Raw genomic sequence first — 10,756 nt, forward strand, 5'->3', positions numbered from 1 at the left:
GGACTTAGACCTCACAGGACAGGAGGCTCCCGGGCCCTGAATGGCAAGCAGGGACTGCTCAGGCCCCGTGGGTGGTGGGTGGAGACTGTGGGACTGTGGGTGGGGTAGCGGGGCCAATTTAGGGCTGTAATGAACTTGGGCTTCGCTTCTGGCTGCAACAGTTTCAGAGTGGCTCTCTGTCCCTTCTTGAGGGTCCATCAGTCACCCCACTTACTTCATCTTTTTTCCAGATGCGGTGCAAAATTTGTTCACAAAAGTTCACCAAAGTGCTGCAACTTGGAAGGGTATTTCAGAACATTCTAGTGGAACAAGTGAGAAATGACAAACTCCTAACTGGGAGCTGTATGAAGACAGCTGTCCTTAATCAAATTTAAATGTATTTATTTAAAAAAGGAGAGAAGATTCAGAGAAAACAATAGTGCGTGGAAAAATATGATAAAGATGAGCTATGAAAGCAATAGATTTTTTTCTGATATCAAAGCCATTTTGCATTTAAACCCAATTACTTTGAATAAACATGCTCTCTAAAGTGGTGAGGGTGTTTCTGTCACTTATAAGGAAGGACCATGGGTGATAGAGTCTCCTTCCTTGTGTAGAGGTGATGGTTGAATGGAGAGGAACTCAGTTTTCTCATTGTTAAATGGGGATGATAATCAGTGTGTCTGCCTTAGAACATGATCAGAAAGACAAAATGAGATAAAATATGGAAAGCTTGGAATGTGATTGTCACATAGTCAATAATGCAGGTTAACTATTATAAACAATCACTTCAGTTGTAAATTCAATCTACAAATACTCAAACCAGCCATTTAACGTCTCTGGCCTCACTTTTCCATTCTGTAAAATGGAAATAACACCTGCCATCTTTATTGCATGACAGATGTCAATGCTAGACAAATCAAAAGTGTAGAATTCCATGTGAGTAAAATACGTTTCTATTATTTTGACTAAGCTCATCACCTGATTCTCACTAACCCACCCTGATCCCCAGACACCCCCAGCTTGGGGGCCGAGGCTCATATTTATTTGATCTGATTTGTTAGTTGTGCTGAGAGGGAGAGAAGGGAAGTCAATCGGGAAAAAATAATAGAAAAATATTAAATTTTATGAACTTCAAAGTTTCACGATGCTTTTTTGTTCCTGTGAGTCCAAAAGGGAATCTGATATCCCATTTTGGAATCAGGACTTGTCTTGTTTTATTTGTCAAAAATGTTTAGAACACTTAAATCTGCCAAGACCCTGAGGGGGCCGTGAGCAGAACTTTGAAGAGGGTCATGTGCCTCTCTCCTTTCTTTTCTCTTACCAATCATGTCCCCAGCTTGAGAAGCAGCTGTTAGCTTTTGCCTGTTTGGTTTGTTTCAAGGTGTTCTCATGTGAGAAAGGTACCTTCAAGGAGCACGAGAGCCCACTGGAAAGGCAATCAGGGTGCCGGCAGGAGGTAATGTCTGAACTGGTGACTGGCCAGGCTGAGGAGGGGAGAAGAGTGTTCCAGGGAGAGAAGACAAGTCTGGAGGTGCCAAGCCAGCAGCATGTCCTGGGAACAGCAATTAGTGATTTAGAATTGCCCGGGTTTAAGTTGTAGAGAGTGGGGGGAAGGAGGACGAAGATGGGGGTTGAAGTGGGGTTCAGATAGTGCAAAGGGCTCACTCTTGAGGGTGATGGGGAACTGAGAAAGCGCTGTGACCACTTCTGTGTCTTCGAAAGAGTGACTGCAGCATGGAGGGCGCGCTACAGGGAAAAATGTGGGCGGCAGGAGGGCCAGTAGGAGCATGGTGCTCTCCTTCGATCGCAGATGGTGTAGACTGGCACGGGCACAGGACGGTCAGGGAATGGAGAGGAGGCTAAAGCCATGAGGACTCCGCACCAAGATGGCAGCCTGGGGGGCTGTGTACGCGATGGGGTCACAGAGGGAGGAGCCCAGCACGGCTTTGTTGAGTTGGAGGGCAGTGTGCCACCCACTGAAACGGGGCATATAGGAGGAGAGGCAGTTGTGGGGGAGGGGGAAGAGGGATGATGAAGACCAAAGGGAAACACCTCTAACATTGAAATTGTAGTAAGCATTACTGGTGCTGGGCTCTTCTCACTGTCCCTCAGAATATATTCTAGCTGTGACAGCCCACCAGACTCACGTGGACTGGCCCCGTGTTTTACCTCCTCTTCTTCCTCGCCTACCAGCCTGGCTTCACAGACCAGATTCTCAGGATACGATAGCTACTCGTCACATGGAATTCCCAGCACACATGTTGAAGCTCTTTTAGTCCAGGATTTCCCAAAGGATGTTCGGAGGAACCCCAGATCTGTAAGGGGAGAGGCTGAAAAGGAATTCTATGTTTAGTTTGGGGAATGCTGAGGTCCAAAGAGTTAAACAAAATCTCTTTACCACAGGACTTCTCAGAACCTTGAATATGTTCACATTTATGTGAATCCTCAAGATGGGAGGTTTATTTATTTATTTATTTATTTATTTATTTTTAATGTTTTTTAATTTATTTTTGAGAGACTGAGAGAGACAGCGTGAGCAGGGGAGGGTCAGAGAGAGAGGGAGACACAAAATCTGAAGCAAGCTCCAGGCTCTGAGCTGTCAGCACAGAGCCTGATGCGGGGCTTGAACCCACAAACCATGAGATCATGACCTGAGCCGAAGTCGGACACTTAACTGACTGAGCTGCCCAAGTGACCCAAGATGGGAGATTTAGAAGGCTGCCTTTGATGATGGAATCTCTTTGGGGGAACACCCATTGTAGTACTAGTTCACTGGAAATTCTCTGGGGAACGCTGATTAAGACTAAGCTTTCATTAAAAATATCATATGAATAGATAAAGGAGATGTGGTATATTTTTACACAATGAAGTATTGCTAGGTAATCAAAGAGAATGAATCTTGCCACTTGCAACTATGTGGATGGAGCTAAGTATTATGCTAAGTGAAATTAGTCAGAGAAAGGCAAATATCATGACTTTACTCATATGAGGACTTTAAGTTATAAAACAGATGAACATAAGGGAAGGGAAGCACAAATAAAATAAAAACAGGGAGGGGGACAAAACATAAAGACTCTTAAATATGGAGAACAAACAGAGGGTGGCTGGAGGGGTTGTGGGAGGTGGGATGGACTAAATGGGTAAGCAGCATTAAGGAATCTACTCCTGAAATCATTGTTGCACTATATGCTAACTTGCTTGGATGTAAATTAAAAAAAAATAAGTTAAAAAACAAAGAAAAATGTTACCATAAAATGTCTTAAAGAATTCAGGAAAACAGAGATGCTATAATAATTATATGCCCATCTTCCAGCTCTGATAAATTATACCATATGCCCCATTGACACAATAGACTTAAACAAATTTTTAAAACTTTACTTCTTTATTTTGAGAGAGAGAGAGAGAACAGGGGAGGGGCAGAGAAAGAATCCCAACCAGGCTCCACACCAGCAGCACTGAGCCCAGTATGGGGCTCAAACTCACAAACCATGAAATCATGACCTGAGCTGAAACTAAGAATCACATGCTTAACTACTCAACCAACTGAGCCACCCAGGAGGTCCTTAATTCAATGTCTTAAGAAATATAATCTTCCAGATGCAGTTACTTCCCCCGTTTCACCTCCTTGATCCTATCCTTTCTGTCTCACTCCTGATGTAAATCACACACCGAAGTTGGCATCTATGCATGTCTTACACACTTACTACACATCCGTGTATCACAGACGACAAACACTGCTGTTGGAAAATGTTAATGTTTAACATCTGAAGTGCTGCAAAATGATATCCTTCCCCACCTTGCTTTCCCCTTTCTACTGTAGTTGTGGGGATTCTCACTCTATGAATATACGACCAGCCATTTATCCATTCTTCTGTAGATAGACCTCTAGTGTGTTTTCAGCTTGTTACTATAAACAGAACTGCTGGCAACATTCTTGTCCACATGTCTCCTTGTACACATAAGTGAGAGTTTTTCCAAGGACTATTCCGGAAATGAGAATTCCCAGGATGCAACAGCTACTTGTTACCTGGAGTTCCCGTTCCTCCACATTCCCACTAACACTTGGGATTATCAGTTTCCCCCTCATGTTTCTTATTGTGGAATATTGCTGTTTGAATTTGCATTTTCCTGCTTACTCACCATCCTGATTACATCTTTTCAAATGTTTACTGGCCCTTCGGTTTCTTCTTCCATGACTGCCTTTTTTTTTGGAATCATGTTTTTTTAAAAAAATGATTTGTTTCCCCTGGTCTGTGACTTGGATTTTGATTTTGTTTATGACGTTCTTTGTTGTACAGAAGGTTAGAAAGTTTGATACGGTCAAGTTTACTAGTGTTCTATATGAATTGTGTTGTTTGTGGTCTCTTTATAAAGTTTGCCCTACTTAGGAGTTAAAAGATACCCGATATATATTTTTTTCTAGAAGCTTAAAATTTTGCTTTGCACATTTAGGTCTTCAGTTCTTCTGGGTTTAGTTTTGTGCAGTTTGAGACAGGAATCTGATTCTACCATTTTCCATTTTAATTATCAAAGATTCTGACACCATGTATTGAATGATCTGCCCTTTCCTTATTGATTTGCGAAGCCACATCCATCATAGGTTGGGCTTGCCCTCAATTGCCTTTCCCTGTTCGCCACACTACAGCTGAAGAAACGGAGTCCCTCGAAGAAGCATTCGGGTGGCGCAGTGGCCTGAGGAGGTGGCTGCAGGACAGGAGACCCGGTCACACTGCATGAGGTCTGGGGATTTCCCAACGGCTCCATGGAGAAGAACAAGTGTGCTCTCCTGATATTTTCCTGTCATCTTTCCTTTCTTCCCCCTTCCTCTCAACTTGTCTTCCCTTCCTTCCTTTTCTTCTTTATTGCAGGTGGCTTGTGTGTCTGCCTTGAAATGTATTTAAAAAAATCAATCAATTATTTTATTTGCATATAATTAACATACCACACTATATTAGCTGTGGGTGCACAATATAGAGCTTCAACAGTTCTACACATTTCTCAGCGTTCATCAGGATTAAGTGCACTTTTAATCCCCTACACCTATTTCACCCATCCTCCACCCCACCTCCCGTCCGGCAACTACCAGTTTGTTTTCTGTCTTGATTTATCAGTCTTTCTTTTTGTTTGTCTTTTTTTCTTTGTTTGTGTATTTGTTTTGTTTCTTAGATTCCGCATTTGGGACCTGTGTTTATGCATGACATAGCCATCAAAACACAACTATTCTTCAGGCCAATGATTTGTCAAAAATATGGCTGGGTAGATAACATTTCCTTTTCAGGAGTGGGGGCTGGTGGGGCTGACCTCTCTTCCATTCGGGAGAGATGGATGGTTGGGGCGATTACAATCTACAGCACTTTGCCTTGGCTCCTGGTGATTCATGGCTGCTAATCCCTGTGGATATATTTTTATTTTCTTGGATATATTGGATGTGCAGGTGGTATATATTGCAAAAGCCTGTTGTTTATTGATGTGAGCTCAGTAAAGACTCTGATTAATCTGGAAAATAAATAGAGAAAAGTGGAAGGTCACACTCTGGATCAAGAGCTCCGATTAGATCCCTGATCCCTGAGTTGTTTATTTCCAGTTGAGAGAAATTCTCCCAGCGGAGGTGTCAGGAGATGGATGAAGATGAACACATGAAGTGTGTGCAGGGCCTTCTTGTTCTCTTTGAAAGCTTTACTATCTGTACTGGTCAAACATGCTTCTCGGACTCACCATTTTGGAAAGAAATTCTGCATTTTCTCATATGATCCCATTGTCTTAGAGATGGCTGCTTGGAGATATTCCGTGCCTTCCCTATGCCCTTGAGGAACCCGGAGGTAAAGTTTTTGGGCTTCTCTGTGACCTCAGAGGATTGGATGTGCCTGGTGAGGTTCCCTTGAGGAATTCATGACTGTGTCCTGAGGGATGTTCAGGTCAGTGTCCCACATGTCTCATGGCCTCCAGCATTAGCAGGAGAGCAGTGCTGGCTGCGGGAGGGCTGCCATCTCTTGTGGAGCCAAGCCTGTGCACAAGAGAGTGGAACGGTGGAGGGAGTGTGAGCTAGGAAGTTGCTATTTTGAGATCTGAGACCAATCACCCAAGTCAGATTTGTACTCCTCCTCCCTCTCACCCTGGCATTATGGCTCTCTCATTCTGCCCCCTGCTCCTCTGTCCCACTGTTGTATTCTCTTCCTCCACAGGTGGAGTACGCCTTTGTCCCGAGAGTGGGAGGAAACTTCCTGCAAATTTCCCTGGCTCCCATCTCTCCTTCTGACAATTCACCCTCCGCATTGGCTGCCAAAAGGAATTTTGAAAACCCCAAATGAGTTGTATTATTTCTTTGGTTGAACCTTTCCAGAAAAGGGGCTGGTATTTTTTTTTAAATTTTAATGTTTATATTTATTTATGAGGCAGAGAGAGACAGAGCACAAGTGGGGGAAGGGAGACAGAGGGGGAGACACAGAATCCAAAGCAGCCTCCAGGATCTGAGCTGTCAGGACAGAGCCCATGCAGGGCTCAAACTCATCAACTGCAAGATCATGACCTGAGCCAAAGTCAGATGCTCAACCGACTGAGCCACCCAGGCACTAGGGGCTGTTTTTTTAAAAAATTGGGAGATGATCCAGAAGTTGCCAGATCACTCCTGTTTGCATTCTTCCACCTGAACTCAAGTCAGAGAGAGGCTGGGGAGTGTGGTGCTCACCTGTGCAGACATATGGCCAGCAATATGGTGGCACCTGGGAGAACAGAATGGGTTTGGTGGTCCACTAGCTGTCTCTGCCACAGCATGGGGCTATTTGACGCTCTGGTGATGTTGCCTCCCCTTCCCATCCAACTCCCTCTGGAGAACATCTCAATATCACTTCCTCCAGGAAGCCTTCCCTGGCTCCTCCTGTTGTCTAAGCCACCCTTCCCTTGGCACTCTGACAGCACCCCCTCATATGAACCCATGGCACTGAAATTCTCTTTCTTGTTTTGCTCCCCGGTACACTGTGAGTTCTTCTTGGACAGCAACTCTGTCTTCTTCCTACTTTTGTGCAGCAAAGAGGGCAGGGCACAAAATATGAGGTCAACAAGTGGAGTATAGATAGATGGACACTGCCATGTTGGGGCTCCCTTAGTGGTATGGGTGACAGGATGTATAAATCTCTCTCTTTTTTTTTAATAATAGTTTATAGTCAAATTAGTTTCCATATAACACCCAGTGCTTCTTTTTTAAAACATCAAAGAAAGATGCCAAATGGCAATCTTTGCCGTGACTGCGTATCTTTCTTCCCCTGGTGCAGGGCTTCTCAAACCCGGTTGGAGTTTTCGAATCACCCAAAAAGAGAGTGTGAGAAATAGAGTTTGTGGGGCCCTGGCTTCAGATGGTGTGCTGAGTAGATAGGAGTCAAGGGCTGGGGGAAAGTGTGCTAAAAGCAGAGATCTTCGGGGACAGTGCTGCAGTGAGTCTTGGGGAGAGGGGTGTAGAGTTGTAGGAGCACAGTGGAAACTGAATTATGGATGGACCCCGAGCTCTTTCCACAGGAGATGGGACAGAACTAACCTATTGCCTGCCTGACATTCTCGTCTCTCCCTCCCTTCCTTTATTTTCCCTCCCAGTGACCACTTTTATTACACTCAGTAGCTAAGGGCTGAGAAATTCTAATCAGAAATGTATCCACTTACCCCAAAGCTTCTTAACTCCATCCAGTCAGTCCCTGTAGATACAATCTGTGGTGATTACATTAATGAATTGCTAATGCCTTCGTGATCCCGAGTTTCACATGCCCTCTGGGATCTGAGCCAGCACGGAGGCTCCCTGCTCCCCAAGACTTCATGCTCTGAGGACTCTGGTGACTCTAGAGCTGGGACCCACCTGGGGCCTTTTGGAGGAGGTACAAGGAGGTGGGGGCTCCTCTTTTTATCGCATTTCAAAGCGACGAAGGCCAAATGGCCACTGTGTCTACCTGCAAAGCAGGACACAGAGAGGGCAGCCCCTCATGGGTTCTCATGACTTCCCTCAGAACGGTTACTGGAGTCCCTGGGAGACAGGGATAACTTTAGTGAAAAAATACATTTAGGAACGTATGCTGAAAAGCCAGATTGACAGAATATAAGGCCATTGCTTTCTTGAACTAGAAGCAGTCAGCAGGGATCATAAACTCTGAGGCTCCTGTGGCTGGACAGGTAACTTACTTGAGTGACTGAAGGTATTAGGGAAGAGTGGGGACTGTGGCAAACTAGAAAGTATCTACTCTAAGGAAATAGTGTGTCAGCCACGCCCAATGACCATGTTGTGAGATATTCCTACGGTCAACAGACTGTGGTGTCCACAGCACCAGAGTGCGAGTCCTGAGACCTAAGTGCAGGACACCTTTGTTTTCTCCTGTGTCCCATATTCCCACTGGTGGTAGGTGAAATCCAACACCCACTATTTATTCCATGGGAAAGGATCAAAGATCCTCCATTTTTAGCCACTTGGTGGTTAATTCACACTCTCAGGAGTTAGAAAGCAGCCAGTCCCTGCCTTAGCTTTAGCAAAGGTGCAGGGCTCACCGATGGCATTCAGGGAACTTAGCTAAAGGGACAGAGGTCCTATGGAAGAGTCGGGGATCAGGGGGCAACTGGAGATAGGAAGTGCTCATAGCTGTTCAGAAAGAGAGAGGCCAGAGGGAGTGGAACAGAGAGGGGTCTTCAGAGATGGGCTTGGGCTGGTCCCTGCCCAGGGGAAGGGGGGTTCGGATGGCTGACAGTAACAATGACAAGAGCTAGTAGTTTCTGAGCACTTGACCTGACATTTTGTCCTCACATCACCACAACGAACAGTTCTATTTCTTTTGTCTGCTTTGCCGTTGGGGCACATGACTCTTTAAAAAGTTGGCTACTCAACAGCTAGCACTTACTTACTGCCAGGTACTGTTTGAACACTGCATGTAGATTTACCTATTTAACCCCACGAAGTGGGGTTTATTATTATTTCCCTGTCTTACAGATGAGGAAACTGAGATGCAGGGAGAGTAAGAAACTTGCTGAGTAGTACCCTGCTGGTAAGGGGAAGATCTAGGATTTACACCCAGAAAGGCTGGCTCCCAAGTTCTTATTCTTAATTTCCGTCTTCACTCCCTAACTTGCCCGATACCACATGGTACTGAATGATGGAGCAGCGGCAAATTCCATCTCCTGAGCTGGGAGCTCTGGGTATGTTTCACTGAGCCCCAAAATGAGGGACTCAGCTAGAGTGTGAGCAAATGTGTTTTTAAAATAAGAGATTTAGTTTTGGGGCCCCTGGGTGGCCCCTTCAGTTAGGCATCCAACTCTTGATCTCAGCTCGGGTCATGATCTCACGGTTTTTTAATTGAGCCCCGCGTCAGGCTTATTGCTGACAGCACAGAAACTGCTTGGGCTTGTCTCTCCCTCTCTCTCGGTCTCTCTCTTGCTCGCGTTCGTGTGCACTTGCTCTCTCACTCTCAAAATAGATAAAAAAAGAGAGAGATTTAGTCCCAATTGTTTGTCCAATGCAAACTAGGTAGATAGTGTAGCTAATGCCAGGAAAGAAATAAAAGCAGGCATGGGTGGAGGTGCAGCCTTTGGACAAGTCAGGAGTCGGGTGGGTCCAGGTGGGACAGGTAGTAGGAGCCTACTAGGGTCTGAAGAGGAGGCAGGGCCAGGACAGCTGAAGTCCACGTAAGTTCATTTTGAAAACCGGCATCGGCTTCGTACGTTGATTACAGGCTGTTTGAAAATATGGTGTATTAAGAGAAAATTTGAGATACATCCAAAAGATCAGAAGATGACTGTCATGGAAAAGTTAGTATGTTTCTCCTAGTTCCCAGGAGGAGGGGGCTTTCAGCACCCACAGGGCACAGGGTTGGGTGGGAGGCAGGAGAGCACGGGAAATCAGGGGTGCGAGGTGCGAGCCTTGACTGATTTCTGAGGAAGGGGCCAGCCAGAGCCCGCAGGTTTACAATTGGCTCCTATGAATAATCTCAGTGGGGGTGGCCGTGGTTGTCTGGTGCCTGTCCTGAAGATGTTTCGGGCAGGAGGTAGTGGATCAGAGTGTGAGAGCCCTGTGAGAACCTTCTGGAAGGAGGTGCTGGGGGCGGGCTCTGGATTGGATGGCTTGTATTTGTAAAGTGCACTCACAGGCAAGTTTCTTATTTCAAGGGATGGGTCATTCCCGGGAGGGGCCATCCCTCCAGACCTGGCCTGGCTCCAGACGCCAAAGCATCAGACTACAGAAGATAAAAGCCACAGCTAATACGTGGTCCCTGGTTGGACTTCTCTCCAGAGTACAGTTTCCTTGCAGTTTTATGATCTCAACCTATGCAATGTTAATTTTTCCAGGACACTGTTTGCTTTTCCAAAGGTTGAGCATATCATGAGGACACCCCGTCTCCTCCCCATTTAATTATTCTTGGACTCAGCAGGGGTCTGGGCACACTGTGAAGGACACATGGCTTTGCCAACATTAAGATGCTGTACCATGTGCATGGCCCTTCTTGGTGTCTGCCGTGCCTGTCACTAGAGCCTGTCCTTTGGGATAAGGACGGGTCGTTACACAGTTGTGCAGGACATCCACTGCACAAGAGCTCCACACTTAAGGAGGTGCCATTCACTTGCTAGGTGTGGACATTTATTACACATTTCCAGCAGGTGGCAGTCAAGCATCTTAATCTAACACAGTCTACTAGGATGACTTTTCTGACAAATAGAAATAAAGTGCCGCTAAGTTGCACCTAGGTCCTGCGAAGGTCCACTGCCCAATGGTCCTTGTCTCACAGGCCATCCTGCTATTCTCTAACTCTGCAGG

The 10,756-nt window shown here is 45.6% G+C and overlaps 1 long non-coding RNA gene across 1 annotated transcript; it reads right to left on the bottom strand.

Moving 5' to 3' along the window:
* Window positions 1-1,319: 1,319 nt before the first annotated feature.
* Window positions 1,320-3,848, bottom strand: LOC115286920. Its single transcript, XR_003906335.1, has 3 exons — window positions 3,779-3,848; window positions 2,152-2,312; window positions 1,320-1,534 (listed from the first exon to the last, which is right to left on the bottom strand). It is a non-coding gene; the product is annotated as an uncharacterized LOC115286920 (long non-coding RNA).
* Window positions 3,849-10,756: the final 6,908 nt, after the last annotated feature.

Source organism: Suricata suricatta, chromosome 3 (genome assembly GCF_006229205.1).
Source record: "Suricata suricatta isolate VVHF042 chromosome 3, meerkat_22Aug2017_6uvM2_HiC, whole genome shotgun sequence".
Classification (NCBI taxonomy): Eukaryota; Metazoa; Chordata; class Mammalia; order Carnivora; family Herpestidae; genus Suricata; species Suricata suricatta.